The following is an 18,591-nucleotide window of genomic DNA, read 5'->3' on the forward strand; positions in this document are numbered from 1 at the left end:
CATTAATATGGAGAGCCCGTTGCTCTGCCATATCTGATTTTGTTATTTAATTAATTATGCCCTTTAGGTCATCCATCCCTAACCTGGTACCCTCCAGATGTGCAATTGTGGAGGTTGTAATCTGAATGTATCTAAGGGACATTGGGTGGACAGGAGGGAAGCTGTTACAGATGCTGAAAATGTAACTGGACACCCAGTTCATGCTGGGATTTGTTGATGTTTGGTCACTAAGACATGTCCAACTCTTCCCAACCCCATGAATCATATTTTGCCCCTATCAAGTGGTGGGATCCAGCTGACTTTGTCTAACCAGTTATTAAATTGCTGTCTGGCCCCACCCCGTCCTCGTCCTCCCTCACCCCTTCTAGGAGTCCCCCCATTCCCTGTTTTTGGTCCCAGGAGGCTTTAGGGAGGCCTACTAGGCCCAAAATGAGTCATGAGGGGGTGCAGAGCCCCCCACAGCCTGTCTTTCCTCCCAGGGAGGTGCAGGGGGCCAGGTGCTACATGTCATACCCCCTGGCCATTCCCACCATGGCCAAACCCAACCAGCTGGTCATTAGGGCAGTGAACCAGTTGTTAAATTATTTCAAGCCCTTGGAAACCTTGGAAACATCTGCCTTTGCTTCCAGATCTTTCCAGACCTTTCCAAACTACAATTCCCAATGTCTTGCACCAACAGGTTGCTGGAAGTTATAGTTCATCATTAACTGGAGAGCGACAGATTCTCCCACTTTAGTGTAAAGGCAGGGTATTCAATTTTTTAATAGCTGGGGCATTGTTGTTAGTTGCGAAGTCGTATCTGACCCATTGTGACACCATGGGCAATGTTCCTCCAGGCCTTCCTGTCCTCTACCATCCTCTGGCGTCCATTTAAGCTCACATCTACTGCTTCAGTGACTCCATCCAGCCACCTCATTCTCTGTCGTCCCCTTCTTCTTTTGCCCTCAATCTTTCACAGCATTAGGCTCTTCTCCAGTGAGTCCTTCCTTCTCATTAAGTGGCCAAAGTACTTGAGTACTTGAATTTCATCTTCAGGATCTGACCTTCTAAAGAGCAGTCAGGGTTGATCTCCTCTAGGACCGACCAGTTTGATCACCTTGCAGTCCAAGGGACTAGCAGGAGTCTTCTCCAGCACCATAGTTCAAAGGCCACCATTCTTTGGCACTCAGCCTTCCTTATGGTCCAACTTTCACAGACATACATTGTAACTGGGAAAACCACAGCCTTGACTATACACACTTTTGTATAGCTGGGGCATTACTGTTTAATATATAAAAAAATCTGCAATGGAATGCAGTGAGGAAGTGGATTCTCAGGAGGAAGTGGGTATATTCTGGAGGAGGAAGAGGCAACTCACCCTGTAATAGAGAAGGACAGTGAAAACAGCCCTTCCCTAATAGAGTATATTGTAAATGCAGATAGTCTGGTAAGATTTTGTCTATAGTTGTGAAAAAATAAAGAATTCAGCGTCAGGCGCCAGGAAAATCAGAAGATCCAGGCAGTTCAAATGGGTATGAAGATTTATGGCAATCTTAAGCTCCCTACAAGAATCTGAACTACTAATGGGCCAAAGCAAATTGGCGATAGATAAGAATCAAAAGGAATTCAAGGTGGACTGGACTTCATTAGCTTATAGGCGTGAAGGGACTCATGACTGAAAACATATGAAGAATGGCTGCAGGATTTGGGTTTGGCTACTCTAGAGAAAAGAAGGACTAAGTGAGGACATGATAGCAGTTTTCCAATATTTGAAGGTTGCCACAAAGAAGAGGGAATCAAAGTATTATCCAAAGCACTTGAGGGAATGGAAACTAATCAAGAAGAGAAGCAACCTAGAACTAAGAAGAAATTTCCTGACAGCTAGAACAATTAATCTATGGAACAACTTGCTCCAACACTGGATGTTTTAAAGAAGATGTTGGATATCCATTTGTCTGAAGTGGTGTAGGGTTTCCTGCCTAAACAGGGGGCTGAACCTTCAAGGTCCCTTCCAACTCTGTTGTTCTATTCTGTTCTGTTCCATTCTGTTCTGTTCCGTTCCATTCTATTCTATTCTAAAAACTTTTCCAATTATCAGAGGGCAGGACAAGAAACAATACATGTAAACTAATCAAGGAGAAGAGCAACTTAAGGAATACCATCCTAGCAGTGAAGACAATTAGCCAGTGGAGCAGCTGGCCTTCAGAAGTTGTGGGTGCTTCATCACTGGAAATTGTTAAGAAGGGACTGGGCAGTCATTTATCTGAAATGGTATAGGGAGCAGGTATTGAGCAGGGAGTTGGATTAGAAGACCTCAAAGGTCCTTTCTAGCTTTATTCAGATGGATGGATGGATGGATGGATGGATGGATGGATGGATGGATGATGCATTTGACTCCTCCCTTGATCTCAGCCTGATTATTTCCTACACTCAACTTCGAAGAATCACCATGTGTCATTCTTGGTTTTGGGGTCTGACTAATCAACCTCCAGGTACTGTAGAGACATAGCAGTGTCCCAAAGGAGACATCTATGGTTTCCATTCCATCTTTGACCTTTGAGCTCTTCATGTTTTATTTGGATTCTTCCATAAATAACACAGTCTTGCAAACCTTGTTGTACAACAGTACCATATGCAATCCACCCACTGTGTTTTGTCCCATATTCTCTAAAAGATGTTGCTTGAGCTGCAAAATTTAACCAGATGCCCTTATGATCATCGTGGTTTAGCAAAAAAGCAAAGCATTAAGGCAGCCCCAGACTGAACTGGGGAAAGGCTTCAATGCCTGATTACAATGGAAGGACCTATATTTCTAGGTTGAGTTTTCCATTTCCCAACTTTCTCTTCCTTTCCCAAAGTCCTTTCCCACATTCAGCATGTCGCTTTTCTCCACTGCTAAACCTATGCATATACGTCAACACTCTGTCTGGTCAATAAACATACCATTGAGCAAATTCTATTAAGAGCTTGGCCAAGGACCAAAAGACTCATTACGCTGTCAGCATAGAGCCATTCTGGGCCTGCCGAGACATAGGCCAGTGGGGAGTCAAAGCAGAGCAGATGATGGGAATCTGCTTACCCAGGAAATTCTGGATTAGGATGTGTCATTTTCCCTTGCTCTCCTTCCAATGGACCTGGAAGGTTGAAGCTGAGGTGGTATTCAGAAGGTTCTGACCTGGAGTAGTGGAAATTTTGAGTCGTTCAGAAAACCGGTAAATACCATCATTGACTGTCCCTGTCCCTATCTATTCTCTGCCTCCCGAGTCCCAGCTGATTGGGAGGGAATGAAGATTTTGCAGTATCCTTCCCTGCAATGCCCACCAAGGCAGACCACACCCATCAAGCCACACGCATAGAACTGGTAGTAAAAAAAATTGAATCCCACCACTGGGTTGAAGCATTCCCAACCAAGAGTGGTCCTTGGTGCTCAGCTCTCCTGCAGACATTTCATTACTTAAACTAGATCATTATCATCCCCATTATCAGAACTGCTGATGTTACATAGTTTGGGTAATGAAACATCTACAAGAAAACAACCTACCTGAGAGACCACCAAAGGCCATGTCTTGCCTGTCAATGACTTCTTCAGCTTCAACCACAATAATACATGGGCAAACAATTGATACAAACTCAAGGCAAACCGTTTCAAACTCAATTGCAGAAAATACAACAGAGTGGTCAACGCCTGGAATGCTCTACCTGACTCCGTTGTTACATTCTCAAACCCTCACAGCTTCAACCTCTAACTGTCAAACTGTGGACCTCACCCCATTCTTAAGAGATCCATAAAGGGAGTGTGCATAAGCAGACCATTGTGCCTGTCGTCCCTGTCTTACTGTCCCCATTTACCTGTATTTACTTCCTTTGTTCACATTTATGTTCATGCCTATGCTGGTTATCTTGTACATGCTTGACAAGCAAACAAACTAACGAATAAATAAAAGGACCTCTCATTTCAACCCTGGGCTACAAATACTCTGCAAATATTCTCCTTCGTTCCTCGGTGCCTAAACAGAGTCCTTTCACCTGTCAGCGCAGTTTGTAGTGTACTTTGGATCAACCGGACGAACTGGATCAACCCTCCCTAAGGTCAATTGCTCATCCCCCCCCCAAGAGATAATAACAGAAGCTAATTTTAAACAATGCTGGTTCATTTTGGCGGAAAATGTAGTGGTGGGGAGAAGAGATGAGCAGAAATATGTTTGTAAGGAATACGACTCAGTTGCTACAAGGCCTGTTTGGTTTACCTCCTCTATCTCCTCTTCTTTCTGTTTACCTCTACTCTGTTTTCTTTTTTTAGAGCAATGCTACACACACACACATTAAATCAATCTTCATTTAAACTCTCCCCCTTTCATTGTATTGGAGATTTTGATATAATTCACTATGTGAAATTGTTGTTTTCAACTCCTTGTGACCACGTAGATCAGGGTGTCAAATTCAAGGCCCACAGGCCGCATCTGTTTTCAGCCTGCAGAGTGCTGCCGGAGGACTGGATTGGACTGAATTACAATGACGTCGTGGCCTCAAGTAAGTGTCTGATCTGGATAGAAAACAAGCAACATCCTATGCTGATACTCTAGTTTAATGCGGGATTTTACATACTTTAGGTCCATTTAATCTACAATCAAAAATCTGCAATTGACAGCCATTTCTATTTGCGATCCTGGAAATTTATCTCTCCTGTTAGATCTTGTATTATCATATTATGTATGCTATTGTATTTTTATTATTAGTTGAATAAAAACAATGGGACATAAATTTAGTGGAATATGAAGAATAAGTAACAAATGTTTGCCAGTAATTTGCACAGTATTCTCAGGCAGAATGGGACAATTCGCTGCAGTCAACTTTCTGTGGCCAACCGCAAGACAACTCACTGTGGGGCAATTTAACAATTCAATTTAATCATTAAAAATAAATATTTTTTTTGTCATTCACATTTCATTCTGTCCCTCCTTTTGCATCCTTTCTATAATGATTCTCTTCCACCATTTCTTTGATATTAGGTGTAACTCTCATCCTACTGCGAGTTGGCCATGGCAAGTTGGCCATGGCAGGTTGGCCATGGCGACTTGGCTGTGGTGAATTGCCATAGACCCTTCTCAGGAGTCTTCTCCAACACCAAAGTTGAAATTTGGACTTTCATTTAAAAATTTCCATTTGTTTCATTTTCCCAGCTTCATTTGTTGAAAATCACTACCATCATCCAACCAACACCTGCAAGTTTGATGTGGGTCTATAGGCCAAATTGGGAGCCTTTTAAAATAGAAATGGGAGAAGTGTTTTCTTCTCCTTTAATTCACAGAATGTGATTTTCATTAACTCTGTGCTTGACATTTCAATCAGTTTATTGCACTAGCTTTGTGGATACACCCATGCCACAGGGAGCCTGGCCTGTTCCCAAAGCAGTGTATTGTGGGAATTAACTCCCCAAGAGTTTTGCCTTGAGGCACCTTATTCAACTTCCGCTTGAAGTACCTGGAGCAATGAAAAAGAAGAAAGGAACCTGAGCATGCACAGAGAGTTTCTCTCTCTTCTTTAAATGGGTCATTGACTCCTTTGTGTTAAAACTTGTTTCATGTTTCATTCACTGCCGGGGGGGGGGGGGGGGGGAAACACTACCAACCTGTTTTCCATTGACACTGCATGAGTCAAAAAGAGGGCCATGAAAATATTTACAGACCCCTCACATCCTATCATAAATTGTTTCAACTCCTATTCTCAAAACGATGCTATAGAGCACTGCCCACCAAGACAACTAGACAAAAGAAGAGGTTTTTTCTCAAATGCCATCACTCTGCTAAACAATTCCCTCACCTATGTCAAGCCATTCACTAAGGCTGCCTTACTATTACTATTAGTCCTCTCATCGTTCCTATCACCCATCTCCTCTCACTTATGACTGTAGGACTGGTACTTTGTTGCTTGTATCCTTACGATTTATATTGATATTGTTTCCTGGTTGCTTATTTGTACCCTATCACTATCATTAAGTGTTGTATCTTATGATTCTTGACGGATGTATCTTGTCTTTTTATGCACACTGGAAGCCTATGCACCAAAGACAAATTCCTAGTGTGTCCAATCACACTTGCCCAATAAAGAGTTCTATTCTATTCTGTTCCATTCTGTTCTGTTCTGTTTTAATATCCCTTTGGCCTGCTTCCTCATCCTACTGCAGAGCAGATCTCATCTGGATATTATGAGGGCACAGTCTGGGTCTCTTAGTGCAACATTCTTGTCTCTTTTCTGCACTTTACTTCCGTTCCGTCTTTTGATTCTTGCCCTGGAGTCATCCTTCCTAAATGGTACAAACAGATTTAGACAAAGGAGGAGTAAAAGAAAGCAGAGGTAGAGGTGTCTCTTTCGTGACCTGCACTCCTGTTTTTGCCCCAGCAATAGGAAGTGACTATCATCTAAAGATGTTCTGAAGAGCTGGAGAACTGGTTTGTCTAGTTCCAAGCAGGATGTCAGAAGGCTAGAAGATTCTTTCAGTGAGAAACAATGACAACTATGCACCCACCAAGCTATGAGGTTGGGAGATTTAATCCCACGGCAATGTCTAAAAGGCATGTGATTCAGCTACTCTGCTGGGTCTCAGCAGGTCTGAACCTGGTCTCTGTCATGGGAAGCCTCTTGAGCTTCTTAAAAGGGGAAATAGGGTAACGGTGAACTGAGGTTTAAGAACAGGATACATCTGGGTTCAGCATGCAATGGATGGAAGAAATATGTCTATCTGGATTCAGTTCCAAGTGGGTAAAAAGAAACTGGAAACATGGAGGCTCTTTGGAAAGATGGCTTAATGGTGGACAGGACCACATGGCTTGAGCTCCTGAGCAGAATGATATGGCTTGAGTTCCTAAGCAGAAAGGGGCAGAGATGCTGAGAGTCCCTGGATTTATGCCCTCTCCTGGGCTTTGAACATCCTGGGGCACAGGAAGTGTGTCCTGATTGGTTGCTAGCAAAGGTCTTAGCCAGCTCTGTAAGTTGCCTGTTTGCTAAATTTGGTTGAAACTTGGTGGGTGATGCAATGAAATGGGGTAGATCTTTGTTATGTAGAATAAGCTGGCTCAGGCCTTAATGGCCCATTGACAAAGGAGGTGGCTGTAAAGAGCGAGTCTGTTTCCTGCCTAAAAACATGTTTCTCCATTTCTTATCCAGGGAAATATAATATTCTGACTTTTTAATATTTCCTAATCTATTTGTTGCATACAAACTTTCAAGAAATGGTTACCCTTTGTTTCACCTTCTGACACTCAAGCTGGAGTTCCACTGGTGGTTTCAACCATACTTCATGATTTCAAGCTGAATCCCTTCTTCTGTAATTTCTTTCCAAAATAACTTGCAAAACCATCATGGATTTGGTTTGGGTTCAGAAGGCAGTATGATTCCAGCCATTGTGGTTCACAGACCATAATTTGTGGTTTAGTACTGGAGTTGTGAAACTCCAGCCAGTTGTGCTTTATTCAACAAGCCATAGTAAATCAAACCATAGTGTTCTAACCGAGACTTCCCAAGAGCATGAAATAAACTCCTGGTCCTGGCAAAAAACCCTTTTTTAATTTACTGTAAAATATGCTCGTTCACATCCAACAAAGTTTTTCAAGGGAGGATTTACAGTCACAGACCTTATCTGGCTTAGCTGACAGGCTGATATCTGCAGAACTTGGCAAGGAGTCTCGGAGAGTCACAAACCAATTAGGGAACTAATTGTTTCCTGCAAACTCCACTCCCCTTTCGCTCCTCTTTTATTTCCTCTAGGAGGGGCCATTCATCATCTGGCCTTACTCCCAAGTCGACCCCTGTTCTTTAGTTGTTCCCTTCATCTGGTAACTCTGTGCATGCACACACTGGGAACAATTTCCAGCTGTTTGTCTGCCTCACTGATGTCTGACTCTAAAGGCAGCTGATAACTGGCATACGGCTCTGGCCCCCTCTCTGCCTCCGACAAAGAGCTCTCATCAGAGCCTTCCCCAGACTCCAGGAGTGGCCCATGTCCCTCCCCAAACTCCTCACTGTCCGAATCTGCTGCCAGCTCTGCTGACTGCTGGCAGGCCACAACACACAGCTTAATTAATTTCTGAGCCAAGATGATGTTGATCTTTTTTTTTCTCCTTGAATATTTTTGGTGATGTCATGATTATCCAGATGTTGTTTCACCATCACCATCATCGCCACCATTGTTATCGATTTCAAAATGTTTGGAATTTCTAAGTACTTTAATAAAAGCTAATCCACACTCAACTACCCTACAGAAAAGGGAATGGGAAGGGTAGAGGAAATTAAATTAGAGCAACTAATTCACTAGCCAACGTACGTTGGTCACTTTTGTGGTGCTGGAGAAGATTCTTGAGAGTCCTTTGGGCTGCAAGGAGATGAAATCAGTCCATCCCAAAGGAAATCAACCCTGAGTACTCTTTGGAAGGGCAGATACAGAAGCTGAGGTTCAAACACTTTAGCCACCAAATGAGAAGAGAGGACTCAATGGAAACAAGGGAAAGATTAAAGGCAAAAGGAGAAGAAGACAGCAAAGAATTAGGTGAGTGTCATTGATGCAATGACCATGAATTTGGGCAAGCTCCAGAAGACAGTGGAGGACAGGGGGTGGGGGTGGGGGTGGCATGGTACGGTCCATGGGGTCACAAAGAGTTGGGCATGATTTAGTGCAGTGATGACGAACCTTTTTTGGCTCGCGTGCCATAAGTGGGGGGAGCACAGGGGGGTAATGTGTGGGCGTGCCGCACCCATAATGTTATGTGTGACCCCCCCAGTGCGCATGCACGCACTACAGGCACAACCCCCCATTTTTGCATGCTTTTTTTGCCCTCCCCAGGCTCCAGAAGCTTTATAGGAGCCTGGGGAGGGCAAAAACAGCCTCTCCCACCCCGCCCCCGGAAGCCCTCTGGAGGCTTCAGGGACCTTCAGGACGCTTACCTGAAGCCTCCGGAGAAGTCAAACTGAACCTCCGAGCAAACCGGAAGTGATTTCCAGTTTGCTCGGAGAGTCGTTTTGAGCAATCAAAACGACCCTCCAAGCAAACCAGAAGTCCGTTCCTGAAGTTCCGGTTTGCCGGTAGGGCCGTTTTTTTGTGCTCCAGAGTCTTCAGGGAAGCTCATGAAGCCTCCGGAGGGTCTCCGGGGGGGAGGGCTCTTTTCACCCTCCCCAGGCTCCTATAAAGGCTCTGGAGCCTGGGGAAGGCGAAAAATGGCTTTTAAAAAGGGTGAACTCAGTTGGCCAGCGCACACATGCGCGCTGGCCAGCTGACAGCGCCTCGTGTGTCCTGACAAATGGCTCTGCGTACCACTTGTGGCACGCATGCCATAGGTTCGCCATCACTGACTTATGAACTACAAATTCTATAAGGTCATTATGTGAAGATCACGTGAAGAGTTAATACTATTTTATAATGCCTTGGTAAGGCCACACTTGGAATACTGTACCCACTATGTAAACAAGTTGTTGAGAATCTAGAAAGAGCACAGAGAAAAGCAACAAGGATGATTAGGGGACTGGAGACTAAAATATATGAAGTACGGTTGCAGGAATTGGGTATGTCCAGTTTAATGAAAAGAAGGACTAGGGGAGACATGCTAGCAGTCTTCCAGTATCTCAGGGGTTGCCACAAAGAAGAGGGAGTCAAACTATTCTCCAAGGCACCTGAGGGCAGAACAAGAAACAATGGGTGGAAACGAATCAAGGAGAGAAGCAACTTAGAACTGAGGAGAAATTTCCTGACAGTTAGAACAATTAATCAATGAAAAAGTGGAACATTCAAAGAAGTTGTGAACGTTTTAAAACTTTTAACGTTTTAAAACTGGATGTTTTAAAGAAGAGATTGGATAACCATTTGTCTAAAATGGTATAGGGTTTTATTACGCACCGAATCGGCAGTAATGACAGCAGGAATCCACCCTGTGTATGTGTGTATTTATGTATATGCATGCTAGTCAGGTCTCCCTTATTAGCTATCTAGCATTAAATATTTGTCCCCTTGTTCTGTACATATGTTGTGATTAGAAATATTGAATTAGGATGTTTATTTGTATTTATTCTTAAATCCCCCCTCTCTCCCTTTCTCTTTCCTCTCTCTCTCTCTTCCTCTCTTTCCTCTCTTTCTCCCTCTGTCCCTTTTCTCTCTCCCTCTCTTTCCTCTCTGTCTCTGTCTGTGTGTCTCTCTGTCCATCTCTCCTGCTTTTTCCTCTCTCCCTTTCTCTTTCCTCTCTGTCTCTCTCTCTTCCTCTCTGTCTCTCTCCCCCTCTCCCCCTCTCTCTTTCCTTTGTCTCTGTCTCTATCTCTTTCCGTGTGTGAGAGAGGGGGGGGCATACATATGCAAACACATTTTTTTTAAAAAAAAAGTATTGTAAATATATATTTCTGTCTTATGTAGTCATTTTATTTGTATAATATAATTTTTAACAAAATTGTGAGAAAACAAATCTCTATTTCCCTTTTATTTTTAACTGTAGTTTATTTTTCTTCTTCCCTTTTTTGTCATTTTGTTTGTTCAATTAAAAAAAGGAAGGAAAGGAACGAGATCCGGAAGAAGAAAGTTGAATGCCTGATCTGAAGTTCATATGCTTCGCTCAGAAGTAATTTAGCAAGATTGGAGGAAGCTGCTTTTTGATTTGACTTCCCTTTTCCTTCTGAATTTCCCTTGAGATTAAAGCAGTTAACAAGGAAGGAGATTTCTGTCACAAGAGAGGTAAAGGTAAAGGTTCCCCTCAGACATATGTGCTAGTCATTTCCAACTCTAGTGGGCAGTGCTTATTTCTGTTTCAAAACCGAAGAGCCAGCGCTGTCCAAAGACGTCTCCGTGGTCATGTGGCTGGCATGACTAAACGCCAAAGATGCACGGAATGCTGTTACCTTCCCACCAAAGGTGGTTCCTATTTTTCTACTTGTATTTTTACATGCTTTCGAACTTCTAGGTTGGCAGAAGCTGGATCAAGTAACGGGAGCTCACTCCATTACGTGGCACTAGCGATCCAAACTGCCGACCTTTCTGATCAACAAGCTCAGGGTCTTAGCCACTGAGCCACCGTGTCCCCTAGTAGAACTTTAGATTCAGCCAAAAGGATGGAAGGAAATAGAATAAATGGGCTCATGAAAAACCTCAAGGTTACGGAAATCCAGTTTTAGGAAAATAAAATGGAGACTCGGGAATGGGTCTCAGGGATTTGAACTGCCGAACTGCCAACCTTTCTGATCAACAAGCTCAGCGTCTCAGCCTCTGAGCCACCGCATCCCTTTTTTCCAAGAGAAGGTACAGGTAATCCTTGATTTATGACGTCAATTGAGCTCCAAACTTTTGCTGCTAAGCGAGATAGTTGGTAAATATGTTTTGCCCTATTTTAGAAGATTTCTTGCCACAGGTGAATCTCTGTAATTGTTAAGTTAGTACAGGTAGTCCTTGACTTACAAAAGTTCACTTAATAACTGATCAAAGTTACAACAGCACTGAAAAAATTGACGTATGGCCATTTTTCACACTTATGACTGTTTCAGCACCCCCATGATCATGTATATTCAGATGCTTGACAACTAACTCATATTTATGACGGTTGCGGTGTCCTGGGGTCACCTTTTGTGACCTGCTGGCAAGCAAACTCAATGGGGAAACCAGATTCGCTTAACAACCGTGTTCCTAATTTTAGAACTGCAGTGATTCACTTAACAAACGTGGCAAGAAAAATAGTAAAAAACAACAACAACAAATTTTTCACTTAGCAACATAAACTTTGGGCTCAGTTGTGGTTGTAAGTTGAGGACTATCTGTCATCTGGTTGTTAAGTGAATCTGACTTCCCCATTCACTTTGATTCTCAGAAGGTCACAAAAAATGACCCCAGGATGCAATGGTCATAAATACATACCAGTTCCCACACATCTGATTTTGGACCATGTGACCATGTGGATGCTGCAGTGACCATAAGTGTAAAAATCAGTTGTAACTTCTTTTTTTAAAAACAAAGTTTTATTGGTTTTCAAATATTTAGGGGAGGGTAAATAGGTATACAAATTTTTTTTGGCAGCTTCCATACTGTTGGTAGAGATCCCAGCACGATACTCACATATATAACATTGTACAAACAAAATTATAAAAGAAAACAGTAAACCAAATCTTACTCTATATTATTAGTCTTGTGTTCCTACATGTTTCTCTTTGTCATTTTCCAATATATCACTAAATGCTATTGTTTCAGATAATTTTATTTTTGTGATCTGAGCCTTTTCGATATTGCTTCTTCTTCCCTGTCGCCAGAGAGAGCCTCAGTGCCCCCCTCCTTCCCATCTTGAGTCTTACTATCTTGTGTTTTACTGTCTCTTTCACTACTCCCACTCAATTCCTCCTCTGAGAGCGGAAAATTCTTTTTGATAAAGGCCTAAATCAGTTGTAACTTCTAATGGTAATTTAATGAATGGTTATAAGTTGAGGACTACTTGTGCTTTGGAACTAAACCAAATCCAGAATCAGGCAAAACTATTGTGTCCTGCGCAGAATAGTTGATGTCACAACTGCTTCCCAATAGAAGCCCAGAACACTTAGGCAGCCCTGCTGCAGATAACATTTCAAATGAAAGTTGTCTCTTCCCCATTATTTTCAGCTCCCCTTTGCATTTTGGGGAGAGCTTGGCTGAATCTAGAACCCTAAACCAGCGGTCAGCAACCTTAAACACTCAAAGAGCCACAAAGGTCTTAAACGGAAGTCCGTCTCGCCCCACCACCACCCGCTTTCAATTTTGGAGCTGACCAGAACTCCAGTTCCCCCACCATAGATTCTCCTCCTAGTTTGGCATCCTTTTCCCTCTGCTGACCAGAACTCCAGTTCCCACACCATAGAGTCTCCTCCTAGTGTGGCATCCTTTCCCCTCTGCTGACCAGAACTCCAGTTCCCCCCACCATAGAGTCTCCTCCTAGTGTGGCATCCTTTTCCCTCTGCTGACCAGAACTCCAGTTCCCCTACCATAGAGTCTCCTCCTAGTGTGGCATCCTTTTCCCTCTGCTGACCAGAACTCCAGTTTCCCCACCATAGAGTCTCCTCCTAGTGTTGCATCCTTTTCCCTCTGCTGACCAGAACTCCAGTTCCCCCACCATAGAGTCTCCTCCTCCTCCTAGTGTGGCATCCTTTTTCCTCTGCTGACCAGAAATCTAGTTCCTGCACCATAGAGTCTCATCCTTGCATGACATCTTTTCCTCTACCTGTCCTAACTGAAAACCCTATCAATTGTGGAGCTGACCGGTGACAGGGAGCTACAGCAGAGAGATGAAAGGGCCACACTCCAGAGCCACAGATTGCTGACCCCTGCCCTAAACAAATGAAGGCAATGCACTCATAGCAAGATGAAATAACTGCCGTCAGAAAGCTCCTTGCTTCCCGAATGCCATTCAAATTCTCCAGCTCTGCCTCTCCTTATTTGAACTCATCCTATGATCCATTGAATCCAAAGGATGAAAACATCGGGGCTCTGATTGTGGGCTCTAACATATTCCATCCTGGCCTCTTCTGAAGGATGCTGGGTCTTCATAAGTGGCTGTTCATGAGCAACTGAGTTAAGTGCCAAATAGCAGTAGCACTTAGACTTATATACCGCTCCACAGTGCTTTACAGCTCTCTCTAAGCGGTTTATACAGTCAGCCTATTACACCCAACAATTTGGGTCCTCGTTTTACCCACCTTGGAAGGATAGAAGGTTGAGTCAATTTTGAGCCAGTGAGGATTGAACTCCCAAACTGCAGCCAGCAGTCAGCAGAAGTAACTTGCAGTTCTGCATTCTAACCACTGCGCCACCACAGCTCATAGTCACAGCCCATAAAGTTCATAATCCAGATCTTGGCTGCTCCATTAGCGAAAGGAAGGGATCAAAGGCAGCCCACGTTGTTTTTCATGTTTTGAGGTAGAAACAGTGTGCTAATTGTAGGGTAGACTTTTTTCCCCCCCAGCAGGCTCAGTAAAGAAGGGACAAGTAACGAGCATCTTGTCTTGGCTTCCAAACTCCTTCAGTTTGATTCTTGCTTCAGCTACCCACGTTCTGAGTTCCCGAACATCGCCTACCTCCCTGTGTGCAATTCATAGCCTCCTTGTTCCCTGCACAGAGATTTCTCTCATTCTTGCCTGGCTTTTCCTTGAGATAATGAATCTCATAAATACATACATGCACATACGCACACACACACACACACACACACACACACACACACACACACACACTTTGAGTGGCTGGCCTAGCTGCCAAGAAGGAGTGGAATAGAAATCAGGCTTTGTTTGGGCTCCTCCAAATCAACATTCCCAGTTTGAGTGATTTTACAGCTGTGAAAGAAATGGATTTGCACTGTCCCTTTTCCACCCAACAAAATAGCAATAGCACTTAGACTCATATATTGCTTCATAATGCCTTGACAGCCCTCTCTAAGTAGTTTACAGAGTCAGCCTATTGCCCCCAACAATCTGGGTCCTCATTTTACCGACTTCAGAAGGATGGAAGGTTGAGTCAACTTTGAGCCGGTGAGATTTGAACTGCTAAACTGCAGCTAGCAGTCAGCTGAAGTAGCCTGCAGTACACTAGAAAGGATTCAATTTTTTTTACTTCTGGTGGGCGTTGCTTGGTGGGCCTGTTGTGACTTGATGGCCATGGGTTGGTGGGCGTGGCATGAGAAGGATACTGTAAAATCTCCATTCCCTCCCCACTCCAGGGGAAGGTCACTGCAAAATCCCCATTTCCTCCCAATCAGCTGGGATTCGGGAGGCAGAGAATAGATGGAGGCAGGGCCAGTCAGAGATGGTGTTTATCGGTTGTATGAATTACTCAATATTTCTGCTACCGGTTCTCCAGAACTGAGCAGAACCTGCTGAATACCACTTCTCGTGAAGTACTACACACTAACTACTGCGCCACCTCGGCTCTATGTTGGACTTTAGATGGTTAGTTCTTGACTTACAACCACAAGGAAGGCCAGAATTTACTAAACAAGACAGATGTTAAGTGAGTTTCATCCAATTTTTTCTTGCTGTAGTTGTTAAGCGGATTACTGCAGCAGTTAAGTGACTAACATGGTTCTTAAGTGAATCTAACTTCTCCGTTGACTTTGCTTGTCAGAAGGTTGGCCAAGGAGATGACATAATCCCGGGAAACTGCAACCGTCATAAATACATGCCAGTTGCCAACTATCTGAATTTTGATCATGTGACCATGGGGTTGCTGCAATGGTCTTAAGTGTGAAAATAATGGTTAGACCATGGAAGCAATGATCTACCCCAACGTAATAGATTTGAATAGGATACTGACCTATAAAGAGTTATTGGATGGGCAAGGAAAATTAAAAACAAATCAAGAGTTAAAATCACAGTGAATTGAAATAAACTGGTGGCCGTATCTACAGATTCAAACAAAAAAGATTTAGAACCAGGGACGTACGGTCAGGGGAGGCAGAGCCTCACTGCTCTCATCATGAAAAAAAAATGGAAAAGGGAAAAGGCGCTGAGGAGCCTCGGGGAATGGGACTGTGCGAGCCGCGGTCCCCTTCATGTTGACTCAGGAAGGCGGGGAATGGGACCACGTGTGCAGGACAGAGAGAGGTGCAGGAGGCTCCTCTAGCCTCAGCCTCCCTCCTGCACACATGGTTCCATTCCCTACCTTCTGTCGGGTTCTGACGCCGGAGCTCATGTTCCAGGGCGAATGCGCATGCTCGAGAGTGCGACACACTTTTCGGACCGTCAGCTACCGTTTCCCTGCCAGCTCGGTCGCGAAAGGACCCTGGAAACCGAGTCGTGGCTGGCGCCTTGTTAAGAATTCCCCGCCTTCCTGATGACATCACCAGCCTCACCAGCCATAAACCTCACCGCACGTCACTGTTTAGAACAGTATGGTTTTCACAATGAACAGCAAGAACTGGATAAAATCATAACAGGGACGGAAGAAAAAATGATCACAAAAACATACAATTTTCTTTTAAAATGAAAAATGGAGGAGGAAACGGTGAAGGAACCAACGGGAATTTGGGCTACAAATTTTGGGTGTAACATTGAATTGGAGCATTGGGAAAAATTATGGGGAAAAAAATTATAAATTGACAATGTTGGCAGCATACAAAGAAAATACCTACAAAATGTTTTATAGGTGGCATTTACCCCCCGGCGAGATTGGCCAAAATGTTCCCAAACAGACCTCCAAACTGCTGGAAATGTAACCACCAACAGAGGACCTTGTATCATATCTGGTGGACATGTCCCAAAGCTAAGGAATTCTGGATAAAAATTCAAAAATGATTGGAAGAAAATAATGGGTAGAAGCTAATTTTTTTCAATGCTGTTGTCAAGGTCTAACAGTCACTAAATGAACAATTGTAAGTCAAGCACTACCTGTAATGTGCTATAGATCCCCAGTTCAAATTCCAAGGAGATTTCACAGGAAAGCCTTCTCCTTGGAACATTGTGGTATTGTTCACAACCTCCCACCCCTTCAAAGTAGACAAGATCGAGAAACAGGCAAAGCAGGCAGAGACCAGGAATGTCCTTCACTGCCCTGGAGCATTTTCTGTTTTTCGCAGAACCTTAAAAGCCTCCGAGTTCCTCCCTTTCCCGACTTCCATGAAAACCCAATCATGGCAGAGTAATTCTGAAATTCTTTCTCATGACTATGTCTTTCTTAGGCCTGCACCTTCTTTTCCATAAGCCCCCACTCCCATTATTGGTTTTCTCCTTCATTTCTCATATCCAAAGTCAGATCTGTAACCAAACTATAGAAACAAATGTTTGCTAAAGCTACCAACCAACTTTGAAGATTAGAATGATAGAATAACAGAGTTAGAAGGGACCTTGGAGGTCTTCTAGTCCAACCCCCTGCTTAGGCAGGAAACCCCCTACTTAGGCAGGAAACTACTTCAGACAAATGGTTATCTAACATCTTCTTAAACATTTCCAGTGTTGGAGCATTGACAACTTCTGGAGGCAAGTTGTTCCACTGGTTAATTGTCCTAACTGTCAGGAAATTTCTCCTTAGTTCTAAGTTGCTTCTCTCCTTGATTAGTTTCCACCCATTGCTTCTTGTCCTGCCCTCAGGTGCTTTTGAGAATAGCTTGACTCCCTCTTATCTGATATCTCTTTAGTCATGGAAAGGTGTGTTCAAAGCCCCTTGGACCAATCAAAAACAGATCCCTGCTTAGCTGCAGAGCTTCCTAAACCAAACTTACTTATCTTCGGAGTGACTTTGTTTGATTGAGTAAGGGAAAATAAGGAAAACAATTACCTTGCAAGAAAATCCCTTTCAACTTAAGTGGACGTTTCCTGCATGGGGAGCGTTCTTGATGAATTCTTGCCCGCAAGCCAGTTCATTTCTCGGCTGGAAGTTCAGTTCTCATGACTGGTGTGTGCCAGCGTTCCCTTTCTGTGTGCCACACCAGAAAGGCTGAAGGGAGGAGATAAAAACTCTCCCTTTCACATGGTGTGTTGTTGTTGGGACTGCCCAGATGAAAGGCTCCACATTTCCTTCCTGTGGACCAGCCCAGCGCAAGCTGTTGCCTGCCCCAGTAGCTGGGTCAAGCCATTGAAACAATGACCACTTTCCTGTCTGAAGAACCAAGTTGTGGGTCTTGGCGGGCGTAGACATTCCAGAAGTCAAGTGCTTTTTCCAGTTCCTTCCTCTTCTTCTCCAGGGCCTTAAAACCTGGTATGTAAGACCCTTGGAGGGGAAAGGTGACACTTGTGCTGCTATGCACTGATACCACACATCGGCCCACACCATCTGCCAACCAAACACAAGGAGACAAACCAGCCCCTAACTATAAAAGATAAAGGTAGGGTAATTCTCGTTTCCCAGACAGACTCTTATCGGTGGCCAGACTCATAAAAGACCAAGCAGGCAATTCAAACCAGCTTCCTTCCTATTGTTTCCTGACCCACTGAAAAGCAGATTTCAAATCCTTCTGTCTTCTGGATTGCCCCCAGCTGCCTTTCTTTTGCACATCCCCTCAGTTGTACAGGCATCTGTGTCTCGTTGCAAGAGATTGCTTGGTAATTCTTCATATTAGCAGTTAATTTATAATAATAATAATAACCCTCTGTTTTTAAAGAAAATATGTTTTACCAAGGATTCACTTCCTTCTGAATCCCAAACTGGTTCTTTTAAATGCACATGCTGAATATTTTCAGAATCTCTGCCCTTCCCTCCCCAACAAACAGAGGTGGTATTTGGTAGGTTCTGACCAGTTCGGGAGAACCGGTAGCACAAAATTTTGAGTAGTTTCGAGATACCACCTCTGACTGGCCCACCCCCATCTATTCACTGCCTCCTGAGTCCCAGCTGATCGGGAGGAAATAGGAATTTTGCAGTACCATTTTCCTGGAGTAGGGAGGGAATGGAGATTTTACAGTATCCTTTCCCTGCCACCAAGCCATGCCCACCAAGCCATGCCCACAGAACTGGTAGTAAAAAAAAAAATTGAATCCCACCACTGCCAACAAAGCTGCTTTTTGCAATTATCTGACTGACAAATTCGCCCTCAGTCAATTGCAGAAGGTAACTTTAATTGAAACAGCTTACATCCTGCAAGGATACTTCATCAGACATCAGCATCTGCCTATCCCAGATCTTTGAGAAGGACTTGATAGATGGAT

General features: G+C 43.7%; 1 protein-coding gene across 3 annotated transcripts in view; it reads right to left on the reverse strand.

Annotated features, from left to right (window-relative positions):
• ADCY4 (adenylate cyclase 4) overlaps positions 1-17,363 on the reverse strand; it is a 109,118-nt gene extending 91,755 nt beyond the window's left edge. For 2 of the 3 annotated variants that reach the window (XM_081970028.1, XM_081970029.1), the window contains exon 1: positions 17,225-17,363. The gene's annotated coding sequence lies outside the window, so the exon portion shown is untranslated. Of the gene's footprint in view, positions 1-3,058; positions 3,155-17,224 lie in introns of all 3 variants that reach the window. The other variant, XM_081970030.1, reaches the window with a different exon arrangement.
• Between the last annotated feature and the right edge of the window lie 1,228 nt (positions 17,364-18,591).

This window comes from Natrix helvetica, assembly GCF_964273705.1.
Source record: "Natrix helvetica genome assembly, chromosome: Z".
Lineage (NCBI taxonomy): Eukaryota > Metazoa > Chordata > Lepidosauria > Squamata > Natricidae > Natrix > Natrix helvetica.